This window comes from Staurois parvus, unplaced genomic scaffold, assembly GCF_062004578.1.
Source record: "Staurois parvus isolate SC_StPar_1 unplaced genomic scaffold, SC_StPar_1.0 ptg000294l, whole genome shotgun sequence".
In the NCBI taxonomy this organism is placed as follows: domain Eukaryota; kingdom Metazoa; phylum Chordata; class Amphibia; order Anura; family Ranidae; genus Staurois; species Staurois parvus.
In genome coordinates, this window is record NW_028318090.1 from 4,363,513 (window position 1) to 4,377,572 (window position 14,060).

Below are 14,060 nucleotides of genomic sequence, written 5' to 3' on the forward strand. Positions count from 1 at the left end.
CCTGTAGGTGAGCCCCTCTCTCCATCTGGGCCTGCTCCCAGGCTCCTGCCTTCAGCCTCACATCTTACTTTCTGACTCTCGAACCTGTCCTCTCCCTCCTTGTTGATTAGGCTAACTTACTTTTAATGGTGTCCTGGCCCTTTGCCAAGCCTCCTGTTGGGGATTGGCCAGGATCCCTCAAGAGTATAAGCCAGCCACTCCTTAGATCCACCCACTGTCTCTAGACCTTCCTCCAAAGATCTAGAGCAGGGGGAAATTTACAGAAGGGCTTGGCCTGCAGAGCCTCTCAGCTCCTGACCACAATTTGACCTTCTGACTGTTACACCCAGGCTGCTACTTGGCCCTCTTTAACAATCAGGACTCTAGCTCACCCTAGCTAACCAGAAGGGAGCTACACATTTATAGTTTTGAATCTTTCTTGGAGTTTAGTTTAGGTCTTTATTGCTTTAAGAACCTATTTATGTTTGTGCAGCGTGTGAAAGTACATGTGTTTACAAGCAATATGTTGCACTTTAATATACACTGCATTAAAACAGCCTGTTAAAAATAGGCCGCCAATGCATTTTGATGCATTGTATCACAATACATTATGGTGCACAGCCATGCATTGCCTGCTCGCAGTTTATTACAGAGAAAATTTAGTTCCACTTTAAGCTGGATTCACATTTTTTGATTGAGGCATTTTTGAGTTAAATCATTAGAAACGCATCAAAGCACATCATAACGCGCATCAGCACATCATAACAAACTTAAATGTACTTAGATGTGCATCAACACATGTAGATGTGCTTTATGGCATGTTGACATCCAATTCAATGCATTGCACTGCACCTTGAAAATACATGATAACGCACATTATGAATTTTGATGCTCTTTCATTGAGCATCAGCTGCTCATAATCGCTCATAGAGCAAGTACCTGCAAGTCAGTGGTCCTGACCACAGGCGGCCTGTGCCCAGGGCTGATAGCTCACAGGTAATCACACCATGAGTGCAGCACAGGGGAGACATTCAGGATCTCATTAAAGAGAATGGATGTCTCAGTAAAGAGAACCTTTCACCAAAAAAATCACATAGGGGACTTTTTGTGCCTTATGTGATGAAAAAAAAAGTTAAGTAAAAAAAAAATTTCCAAATTGTAAGAAATTAAAGTTACACCCAAGCACATAAAATCCCCCCCCCCCTCAAAAAAAAAACAAATTTGAGTCCCACCCCCCACATATATGCATATATAAACATAAACACATGCGTTGGGGGGGGCCTACACATTAAAACATGATTGTGATACACAAATGTTATAGACTGCTGGACGCCGGAGTTAGGGTTTCCGCCTCTTGATTTTAAGACTGAACACATATTAATTACATAGGTTCTGTGGCTGATTAAGGTGGTTATTACATTCACTTGGTGCCTTATGTGCATTAGCCTCAGAACCTGAGTAACCCTAAGTTCATATCTAAGCATTTTCTGCAGCGTTTTGCACAAACACAGTACAGTTCATTTAACATGATTAACATATACACGTCAATGGGAACGCTGCAGAAAAGCATGCATTGCGTTTTTGCCGTGTTTTGCATTTAAAATCTGCCTAGCAACAAGAAAAAAATTTAAAAAAAAACACAAAATGCGGCAAAAACGTGGTAAAAAAGCAAGTGCAAAAATGCAAAACGCACCGCAAAAAGCACTGCAGAAACGGATCAAACACAACCTGCATAGATGTGAACCTAGACTAATGTGTTCGGCACAAGTGTGCGCAGCCTATTACATTAGGGTGTGCACCCCAAAACTCAAACACACATGCGTATCTTTCTGATCTCCCTGCAGGCACATTATCTCCCTACCTGCAGTTTCAGAGTGAAAGAGAAGTGATTCCACACTTGTCTTATAAGCAGAGCCGCTTAGTGGGAGATCTTTCCCATCTCCATATTGGTTTGTCTACTTCCTGGTGACGTATGTCCGGACACAGTGGCCATATTGGATTCCCCCAGGTGCATGCATATCTACCCACAGGCTGGGAAAAACGCTTTTTTATGGAAAGGAGCATGTGAGTGGAATACTTTGTAATTTTTAACTTTGCCTATTAAATTTACTACACTATGGAAGGCTTTCTTGTCTTTTTATGAGTTGCATAAGAGAGGAGGAGGAATAAGGAGTCTGCCAGAGGAATACACCACTGAGGTGGTAACTGCTTTGAGGCCCTGTGTGGGTCGAGGAAGGGAGGTGAGCAGGCATTGCTGCCATTTGAAGGAGAGTACTTGCACTTAGAAGTGGAGATCACGTGTGTGTTCCAGCTTAAAGCACAGTCACATGCATGGAATATTTTTTTCACCTTTGATATTGTCTTGTTCACCTATGGCATATATCATTTATGTATAATTTAGACACCATTGTATGTGGCCAATATTCTGTTTTCACGTATATATATATTCTGTTCATTATATTTGATTTATGCACTATATATTTAGTTTCCTAATGTGTGTTATTTAGCTATTTTGGTTGACACTATTTTTTCTTTTCACTAGAGGGAGTCAACACACATTTATTATATATAGTGGTCACTTTGATTTATAATTACACTATATGGAGATACATGATTGTATTCATGTGATACAAGCGCTTCACTAATTTTTAATTTTATTTTGCACTTATTGGTATCAGCTAAGTGACAGCAGCTGTATTTTGTCAATTATTCCCATGAGCGCAGGAGGATCCCTTATTATATTCCATACCCCGTTTTTTGTTATATTGTTATTTATTGTAAATGGGCCATTTATGCACTTCTGGCTGGATGCTGACTGCATTTCATTGGCTCTGTACATGTACTTTGCACAATGACAATAAAGTTGAATCTAATCTCCTCATTGGCACACACAGTAATAATTGTAATGCACAAGAGGTGATTAGGGTGTGCCCAGGCACAACTGGCACACCCTGTGCGCATGCCTATGGTGTTCGGGTTTAAAGGGATGAGGTGGCAACCCTAGCCAGGGTGGGAGCACCAGACCTCCTCCGTAATGCTAAACTGATGACCTATAGGGGGCATTTAAAGCGTTGCCTATAGAAAATATAGGGTACTGAACTTTGTTGCCATTTCACAGGTGCACACAAATTTAAGGTTTGACATGTTGGGTACAGAGGCCGACTGACAACTCATGGGGCCCCCAGGCAATAGGGGATCATGGGGCCCCTGTGTCCTTGCCCAAACTCAAAAAAGCCTACGAAAAAGGTACCAGGGGCATCTCATGGGGCCCTCTACTGACCCCGGGCCCTCAGGCAGTACCCGAGTTTCCCAATGGTCAGTCCACCCCTGGTTGGGTATCTATTTACTCAGTATATTCTCATCTTTTATATTTCACCATAAAATGAGGTAATTTATTGCATTTGTGTTTTTTACTGAAATTTTACGTTTCCTAGACCTTTGTGGTGATATAGTTTTTCATAAAAGATTGGAACTGGCACTATTTTATTCTCTAGGGTGTCTGCTTTCAGAAAATATAATAATGTTTTGGGGATTTTATGTAATCTTCAGGCCTAAAATGAATTTTTTTAAACTTCTGTGCAAAAAATGCAAAAACGTCTCTGGCAGTGAAAGGGCTAATGGCATAAGAAACATTTCTTGTTTTGCATCTTTTAGTTTAGCAAAAGTCCAATAAAAACTCTCCCTTTCTTTCATCTAGCACTAGTGAGCTGGAGTTTTAAATGCACCACCATTCCAGCCATATTTATGGTTCACAAAATGTCTTTATCGCTGCAATATTTCTTGCCCATTGTCCTTTCCAAAGCAGTTCATTTAAAACAAGCTTCAGCTGTTAAAATGTATTGCAGCGCTTCCATGATGAATGGAGCAGATGCAGAGGGATGGATGGATGGCCACCCATGAACGAACTTATTTAAGGCTCAGCTGCAGTCAAACATGAAAATATTGCATTGAGCCGGACTAGGAGGACACAGTCTACCTGCTGGATGACTCTCACTTTCATTCTGCCATTCATCTTGTACACCGGCATTACTAAATTCCCTTGGTTGCCAGCACCCTCTCCTTTTATCTAACCTGGGATGTGAGCCTGTAAAATGCAAGCTGAATGCACCCTGCCAGAAAGGAAGGCAGGGGGTTTTGAATAGAATCATGTGACAAGAGGCTGTGGGCGCAAATGATTATAATAAACTTAGATTAAAAAAGAACTCCAAGATTGATCTACCTTTTCATTGACCATCTCCGTACCACTTCATGTTGAGTCACTTACCTCGCTGAAGCATAGACACTAGGAATGCTGACAATTTTCTGTCACTCATACAGTTTATTTGGAGTCTGTGACTTATAATTACTGAAGCCAGACATGGGCTGGAAACAGAAATGTTCACAAAGAGAACAGCAATGGTGGCTCCCATATTTTCATGATACAGTCACTTTAATGGTAGCTAAAACATTCCCTGTGTTGGTACCTCGGTGTTTCAGGACCATCCGAGAAATGCAGCTTAGGAAATCTGTAGGCAGAAAAATAGGAAGCTTTCTATTGCTCACCTTCTTCTAAAAATGCTGGTTACCTGGCTGTCTCCAGCCCCAATATTTTCTGATCCAGTGTCCTGGAACAATCATGCAGCAAATAACACCAGATTGATGTCAAACAGCATAGTTGTTTTGGGTCATGACACACAATCAGCATATACTAGCACTGCAAGAGGCTGATACCAAATCAGATTCAGGAATTTACACTGTTTGCTTTAAAGGAGAAGGGTGGGACTGGAAAAAAACAAACATCTATACTTACCTCCCTGCTACAGCATTGGTCTGATGCTGCAGCTGTCCCCTGCCAGCTCCAAGCCTGAGGACTGAGTGATCACATGACTGCTAATCACTCATGTTCTAAGGTCCATGCTAAACAGAGAGCAACAACAGTCACCGCTCTCTGCTCTGCTCTTCCAGAGCACACTGGTGTGCCAGTCTGGAGAAGGGGAGGTAACAGCTGGCTGGCTCAAGTTCTCAGCGGCACACTGGGGGGCTGAGCCACCAGCTGATAAGGCATCTGGATGGATCCCGACATTATTGTCAGGATGCTTCAAAAGTCTGGATCGGGTGAAATCACCCAACAGTAGGCTTAAACCAGCTATCAGCTGATTCTGGGTCACAGGATAGTACCCTCCTGTGACCCACAAGAGAAGAATGGCCAAAAACATTTTGGACATACTGCACTTCCCAAAAATAAATAAATATATATTGTTGGTCATCATTTTTTCTTGAAACAAATTGCAAAATATAAAGTTATCGCTGACCAATAATGCTGTTAGTTAAAAAAAAGTGCAAAAATATACAAAATGTTAGCTACTTATAGCTGCATCTGCAACCCTCCTCCTTGCCTCCTAGAAGTCCAACCAGGGAGAGAATTACAAGCCATACCTATATATAGTAGTATCCAAATATCACCCAAACTGTACTCTCCGCTCCTCCCATGACCTACTGCTCTCTAGCTCCCTTGTCTCCTCCTCCCATGCTCGTTTCCAGGACTTCTCCAGAGCTTCCTCATCCTCTGGAACTCTCTACCCCAATGTATCACTATCGCCTACTCTGCTCACTTTTAGGCAATCTCTGAAACCTATCTCTTCAGGGAAGCCTATCCTGCCCTCAGCCAATAATGGAATCTTCTACTCCTCCTACCAGTTCATCCCCCACAGTTTTTACCTTTTGTACCACTAGCCCCTGCCTCTTGGATTGTAAGCTCCAAGGAACAGGGCCCTCCTAACCCTCTTGTATTGAACTGTATTGTTGCTGTATTGTCTCCCGTTATATTGTAAAGCGCTGAGCAAACTGTTGGTGCTATATAAATCCTGTATAATAATAATATAGTGACAATGACTCACCCAAGCTCTACTGCTCATCCAGGGGCGCACTGACCATTTGGAAACTCGGGCACTGCCCGAGGACCCGGGGTCAGTAGGGGGCCCCATGAGATGCCCCTAGTACCTTTTCATAGGCTTTTTTGAGTTTGGGCAAGGACACAGGGGCCCCATGATCACTTATTGCCCAGGGGCCCCATGAGTTGTCAGTCAGCCCCTGTGCTCATCAGAAAGATGTGTGAGGGGTGCTGGTGCTCAGGCTGGTGTTTAAATCCTACCTTTACATACATACTGTGTGTGTATGTATGTGTGTATGTGTGTGTATATGTGTATATATATATATATATATACTGTGTGTATATATATATATATATATATATATATATATATATATATATATACATACATACATACAATACACATGCAGCACTAGAAATGTAATAAAAGCATAAAACATATAAAACATATGAGAAAAAGTCCAACTCTTTCCAGTGTAATATAAATGACCGTATGGTGCTTATGTCGTAAACTATAGCAGCAATCAAAGCACATCAGAATTAATAAAATAGGTAAATAAGGCTATGCAAATAGACTTATGGTAAACGTCACAAATTGGCATTTAAAGGTACATAGAGTGAATCAAAATAAAATCAGTGGAAATCCGTGATAGTGGTGTTGATTTTATTTTTATTTGGATTTCCACTGATTTTAGTTTATGACATAACCACCATACGGTCATTTATATTACACTGGAAAGAGTTGGACTTTTTCTCATATGGTTTATATGTTTTATGCTTTTATTACATTTCTAGTGCTGCATGTGTATTATATATGTTTTTTAGAAGGTTTCAGAGGTTTTTACCTTTCATGCTAGCAGCTTTTCTTATTCATATCCAGCGCTCGTTTTTTATCTATTATATATATATATATATATATATATATATATATGGTTTTTTTTTCTTCAGTTCTACATGTCACATCATCCATTGTGCTACCACACATGCACGCCCCTTTATGCCCATTATTGTTTCTGAAAAAAACGTTTCCTTGAGACAAAGCTACTCTCAATTGCTTTTGCAGGGAGGATGGAGCAGGGGTGGACATACTGGCTATCTCAGGTTGTCTTTTCATGTTGACATAGGCCTGTGTACTGCTGCACCCATGTAGGCCTAGTGCCAGGAGCGCATGTGTTAGGGCGTCTACAGAGGTCCCTCCGTAGGGAAAGGAGACACCATCAAACAGGAACAGTGCTGAGCTCTAAAAGTTTGGAAAAGAAAAGTTTGCACACAGTAAAAGGAGTTCTAACATGTAAGTCCTTCAATCAGCTACTGAACTTGATTTTAAAAAGGAGCATTTAGTATCACTTTAATGATGCATTTAATGATATATTAATGAAAACCAAGCTGCATTAATTTGTGTCTTTTATATCTGCCTGCAGTTTAGCTGTACATGCATTTTTCCTGCACCAAAGATCAAAACTTACATTAAATCAAACTGCATGGTGTCAAACATTCCAAAGCCATGTACAATTAGATGCATTTTAAAAAAGGAAAGTGCAAATGGATCTGTATTGTGTTTTTTTTCTATTGCCTGCTGTTTATCGCTGATTTTCCCTATGAAAGCCAGCTGAGTTAATATTTAGCACATAGCTGAATTATTAATGCATGCTATTCAGAATGCGCACTCAGCATCATATTTACATATGTGATTTCATTAACACCCTGGGAAAGTTTTTTTCTTTGGTATGAAGAAAAGGAAAGCACCGGTTTTACCGCAATGTTCACATAACAATAGTATTATCCATTTCCTGATAGATGAATGGCACAGTGATTCCATACTGCATATCAATGCCATCTATACTGTACTGTAATATAATAGAGAAATAGTCATTTCATATATTACTTTAGTATATAACAGTATGGAAGAGACAGCAATAAAAGGCAATGGGGGAGCTTTTCACAGTCTCTGTACAGTAGTAGTGAGCTATTGAGCTGAAAAGATGCTGATCCCATACACACTGGGTTTCAGCTTATTATTGTGATTGTAAAGGTATGGTTTTTAAATAAAAAACATGGTATACTTACCTACTCTGTGCAATGGTTTTGCCTCTTCTGGGGTACCCCACCAGCACTCCTGGCTCCTCCCCCCTTGCAAGTGCCCCCATAGCAAGCTGCTAGCTGTGGGGACATTCATTCTGGCTCAACCCTAAGCTGGGCTCTGTGTGTCCATTAACATACACACACACAGTACGACTCGGCCCCACCTCCTGCTATCTCCTTATGGTCTGTAACTGACAGCAGCAGGAGCAAATGGCTCCCACTGCTGCCTCCATGTCCAGTGAGGAGGGAGAGAGCAGAGGGAGCTGCTGCTCTCGGATACAGCGCTGGCTCGAGTTGGGGCTCAGGAAAGTGTTTGGGGGGACTGGGGCTAAACACAGAAAGTTTTTTACCTTAATGCAGAGAATGCATTGAGGTAAAAAAAATCTTCTGCCTTTAAAGCTACTTTAAAGGCTAAGTACACCTTTTTTAATACAATGGACTATAAAGTCAAGAGTTCCCAAGGAGGATAAAATAAACTGTGCAGTTTTGCGGGGAGTTTTTTGTGCAATGTGTTTATTTAATTTTTGTCTTTCAGGGTAAAAAGAGTACAGTGTAAAGTGTACATACAAAATATCAGAAAAACATTAGCATAACATTTCGAACAAGCATGAAAAACTAAAATGTTACCATACCATATCATGCCCAACGGTAGCAAGTCTGAACTTGACATGTTGGTTATACGACCCAAGAAAAAAGCTTGGGTGTTTAGCTGATGGGGTAGGGGGGCAGATGGGGAACGAGAGGGAGTCAGGGTGGAAGAATATACCATTGGATCACAAGGGTAGGAAAGAAGAGGGGAAAGGTTGGGATCATAAGGGTCCGCAGCCACCCAACTGCCTATTGTTTCCCATCAAAACCATAATGTCACCATAATGGGTCATGCCCATGTGACTAAACTTGACTTATTGATTATACAACCCAAGAAAAATGTTTAGGTATTTAGTGGATGGGGGATGGGGGGAAGGAGTTAAGGTGGGGAAAGATACCATTAGATTATGAGGGAAGAAAAAAAGGTGGAAAGGTTGGGACAAGAAGGGCCCACAGCCACCTAACTGCCTGCAAGCTGAGAAAGTCCACATCAAAACCATAACATCAACATAGTGTGTCACGACTAGGGGTACCACAAGGTATTTGTCCTTTTTATCTCTCAGCCGAGCCTCTCTTTTCTCATGCAACATAACTTGGGTGAGCATAGATCTAGTTTCCAATATAGAAAAAGTAGCAATCTTCCACGCCTTACCTATAATGTGCTTTGAACTACCAATTTAAATGGAACCTTAAAAAGGTATCATAAATATTCTTACCTGGACCTTGTGTTTGTCACCTGCATAAGATGTGCATTAATTGTGTAGTTTCATGGTGTCGTTTGCTGCCTTGTACACACAGGCTATAGTAGAGTAAACCTTCACATTCCAGTATCAAAGGTTTCTGTTTGTATCGAAATATGAGGTAAGTGGCATGGGCAATGCACAGGAAAATGCATGACCTCTGTCAGTAGTCTAGGAACTGACACTTCCTGTGAAGAAATGATCTATCCCACAATCCCTGGGTGTCTCAGTATAGCACTGGCACAGGTGGGATCTGTACAGCAATGAAATCTGACAGACACAAGCAGGTAGAACATTCACAGACACAGAAAGTTCACTCGCAGTTTGGAGATGATGTTTCATCCTTTTGGCACTCCTACATTTGTGATGCAGCACAAAGGGGGTGATGAGGCATGCACTGAATTCTATGGTGACCTGTAACAAGAAGTTGTCTTGTCCCTTTGGTGAATGGGGACATTCTAGCTGAAGCAATACATGGACATAGGGGAAATGATGCCATGACGTCTGAGTCCATCATTACAAGGTAAGGCATACAAACAACACAGGTAATATATCTTCTATAATAATTAGTTAAAACAACAAAAATATTTGACAGTGTACAATGTCTTTAAAGATATCAGTTAAGGAGTGTACATTTATCTTGTGGTGTGTTCCTAGAACCTAGCAATGTAGAGAGCATTTGAAAGACCTCTGCCCACACTGTGCAGTTTTTAAAACCATTGCTTGCCATGGCTGTAGGACATTTGCGGCACTCCCAAAAGCTTGGCAGAAAAACTCCATATTTTTTGCCTTTCCGCATCTTGGGTGTTACCAGGACAAGGCATACGTTGAGCACTAATGCCTGGATCACAAGCACGAGTGTTGTACCTAGTCCAAAAGCTGCACCTGTCACAGCAATGCTCAGCTCAAATGGCCTACAAGTATGGCAAGATTACGTAATATTTTTAAAATTGAACAGTGTATTCTAAGCTACTGGGGTCCCTTGAACGAATTGTTCATTTTATTAAGGGACTTAGTCTTTAAATTGTTGTATTTGTTTGCGATGGAGAGTCTATTTACTCCCTCAAATACCCACAAAATGTAGCTGAAGACTTCTAATGTGTGTGAACCAAATATATCAAACAGAAAAATGACGGATAAAAATAAGCTAAGGATCACATCAGGCCCCAGGGCCGCAATTTGGAGAGGACTACATTATAGAGTTGTTTTTTACTTCCTGTGTATCATCTGTGAGTTTAGGAATATAAAGATGCAGGTTATTTTTTTATTTTCGTCTTGGTTGAACACAAAGGACGTGGGTCTTTTTTTAGCTAGACTAGCTATGTAGTTATGTCACCCAGAACAAAGGAAAAAAAACACTACACGACTGAACTTAAATTACAGCTGAACATAAAAATCATAAATGCACCATTTTGAAATAATTCAATTTACCAAGTATATCAATAAAATAATAAACACAGCTATAGTTCGAGCAACCAAAATATACAATTTAAAGTGAAACTATTGACAAAATAATAATGACTCCAGTAACAGTTTTATTTCAGTGAAATTGCACATCAGAATTCTTAACACTGAACAGTGTAGGCTTAGACCAGCCATTCTCAACCAGGGTTCCATGGAACCCCAGCAGTCATCCAGAATTTGCAAGGGTTCTATGTACTGTGGCGAATTGCCCTCCATTAATGGTCCTCTTGTGTAGGTCTGGGGCCAACGCCATTTGGTAGAGTCATTGACATGGTACCAATGATCTATTTAGCTATCTGTAAGGATGGCATGCTAACCACCACTTGAAGCGGTAGCAAATGCCATATTTTAACTTGTACCTACCAGTATGCCCATAATAAGGTTTACCTGTGTGTACAGTGATTGTCTCCTAAACTTGCGATGTTTAGGAGATATGCACACTTGAAGTAGCCGGTGAAGTCACTGGTGAGTGTGCTGTCCATTCAGAGCGCTGTGCCCTAACTGTGTTTCCTGTGTGCATGCGTGGGAGTGACATCACTGTGGCCCATCCATTTAAACAGCAGGAGAGTGCAGGAAGACCAGGTGAAGATGGAAGCATCAACAGCGGAGACAGAGCGCCACTGGAGGGCTTCGTTTAAAACAAGTCTGTGCATACTAGCACATTATGGCTTAAACAGCCGGGTCACCCACATATTTTTCTTTTCCTATTGCTGGAGTTTACAACTGGTTTAAAAGGAGTTCTAGTACGACTGACCACCAACATAAGGGGCAATTTTCTCATTGACTCATTATAAATTGGTCTTAGCAGGGGTTCACTGAGACCTTAAAATTCCTTTAAAGGTTCTTCTGAGGTAAATAGGTTGAGAAAGGCTGGCTTAGATGGACATGTAGGTCTAAATGAACGTAAACCCCAGCTTCCTTTTTTTAAGCAGTCATTCCAAAAAGGTTTAAATCCCATGAATAAAGCATGACCATTGTAAGTGTTAAAAGATGTGTCCTAAACCCTGTAACTGAATCTACTGATGAACAATTTGGCCTGTTGTAGGAAGTGGAAAAATAGTGGCTCTACTGGCAGGATCAACAGGTAATGAAATTGTGTTGCAGGGAAGACAGAAAAAAACAAAAACAGCTGTGATAATGCCATTGACAGGACCACATAAATAATATATGATTTTGCCCAAAGTTACACTTTAAAGAAACTGTTCCCCTAAAGCTGGCCATACACTAGAAGAATTTTGTATATTTGAAACAGAAAGAGGGCACACGGGCCTAGTGCATTACCTTTAAAAAATGAGATTTATTGTAAATAGTAAAATACTCACAAGATAAATAAAATAAAATGGAAACATGTCACAAAGGGTGCAATGTGGTCCAAAACCCCTGGAAGTGGTCTGGTGGGGGACTGGAGACCTCTAGATAGCTGGTGGCTGATACGTTACAAAGTTGTACCTCTTCGTCAGAGCCATTTGAGCTTTGTTTGAAAACATAATTTTTTGGGATCTTTGTTCAATTTTCAAATGGTTTGTGGGATCAAATCAATGTCCATTTTCAGCCCTAATGACAAGAAAATTTGAAAGAGCAGAATGGAAAACTATTCTCAAATAAACTAATTTCTGTGATTTTCGTTTAGGAAATTTAATTTGTCAAATGCTACAAGCAGCCAAGTACTTTCAAACGACATTTGTCAATTGGCATTACTGAATGTACTGCTGGGATTTTTCAAACAAACGTGCATATATTTACCATTGTATGGCCACATTTACAGAAGAAAACTGAGACATCCATATAAGACCATGACAAGAAAATGGTGGGTGGGGGATTGCTGAGGTGTTGACTGCCTACTGGCACCTGAAACATCTCTTCAAAACTTTATATAGCCTCAATACCAGGGTCTCAAAGGTTCTTCCACAGAGCAAGAAGATACTAAAACACTGCTCATAGACACACTAATGGTGGAAACCAACCATTCTATAAGGTAAGTAGTTGCTAACAGAGGTCATCCTTAAATTTATGTTCTCCATTTACAAATCAATCTAAACCATGCATGGATGTGGCACTCTGAGAAAGGCCTCCATTCAAAGCCTTCCTCAATTGGAGCCTAGGTTCATACATGAGCATTTTTTCCGGTTTGCAGAAATGCACTACAGTCCATTTACCATGGCTTCCAATGGAACTAGTTATCATCTGTGCATTTTGAGCTGGTACGTTTTTTGGAAAAGGTCAGGGACTTTTTTTCCTGCAGCAGATTGCATTTTGTGTGTAATAAACTTCAATGGAACTGCACCAAAAACACAAGTCTTGTGTTTTTGATGCATTTTGCGGGGGGGTTTGCCAATAGGAAGGTATTACAGTTTTGGGTTAGGGTTAGCGGTAATCATTGGGGTTAGCAGTAATTTTTAGGATTAGAACGCTAACCCTAACTCTAACCTTAACCCTAACTCTAGCCCTTAGGGTTACAGTTAGGGTTAGCGGTAATTGTTAGGATAAGGATAAGGTAATTGTTAGGGTTAGCGCTCTAGCCCTAAAAAATCCTGTCATGCTTTCCTAATGAGCTTAAAAAAAAGTGCAAAGTGCATCACAAACATGTCAAGGACACATCGACCACAGCCTGCATAGATGTGAACCTAGCTTTAAGCAGTATATGACAAGTGTAAGTCTAGACTCCTGGTATGTATGCACCATAGGATGGTAAAGGGTTACTCACAGATAAGCATGTTCTTTATTGATTTTTGGAATTTATTGTATGTCTCATTGCTGGTGCTCTCATTGGTTAAAATAGGAGCATATGATACAGGGATGCCCTGACTCAGCATGCAGCTTTCACAATGTTTTGAAAATGAACTGAGAATTGTGTATTGAACCAGAAACATATGTGGCCGAGAATTTAGGAATTGTGCACTGCATATGCTCTTAAGGGAAGGCCATCCTAGTGTACAGCAGACTTAGAACAGATTGGCTACCATTTTGTCATTTGAAAATGCATGGCCATCAAAATGCATTTTGGTGCAAACACCTGCAACATGTATAGCTATGAGTCCCCCATAAATTTAATGTTTTAAAACCTTTCTATACATATTTTTTTCCAGCTATCTTCTAGCTGTTCACCTGATGAGCATTGTCCTCTTTCTCTTTTCATGGGGTGGACAGTCCTTAATGCTGTAGAAAAAGATGCTCAACATAACATGAGCATTGTGCACAATTCCCCTGTGAGTCAATACCAGCATAATTTTTATTTTTTTTAAGTCCGCAAACGTGCGAAAAACGAAAAAACCCGTAAATGTTCACAAAAAAAGTGCAAGTGCAAAACCCCACACGAAAAAGTGCACTTAGGGGTGTGC

At 40.6% G+C, this 14,060-nt stretch overlaps 1 protein-coding gene across 3 annotated transcripts in view; it reads right to left on the minus strand.

The window, feature by feature from the left end:
- PARP8 (poly(ADP-ribose) polymerase family member 8) overlaps positions 1-14,060 on the minus strand; it is a 365,263-nt gene that overhangs the window by 303,428 nt on the left and 47,775 nt on the right. The window lies entirely within an intron of this gene.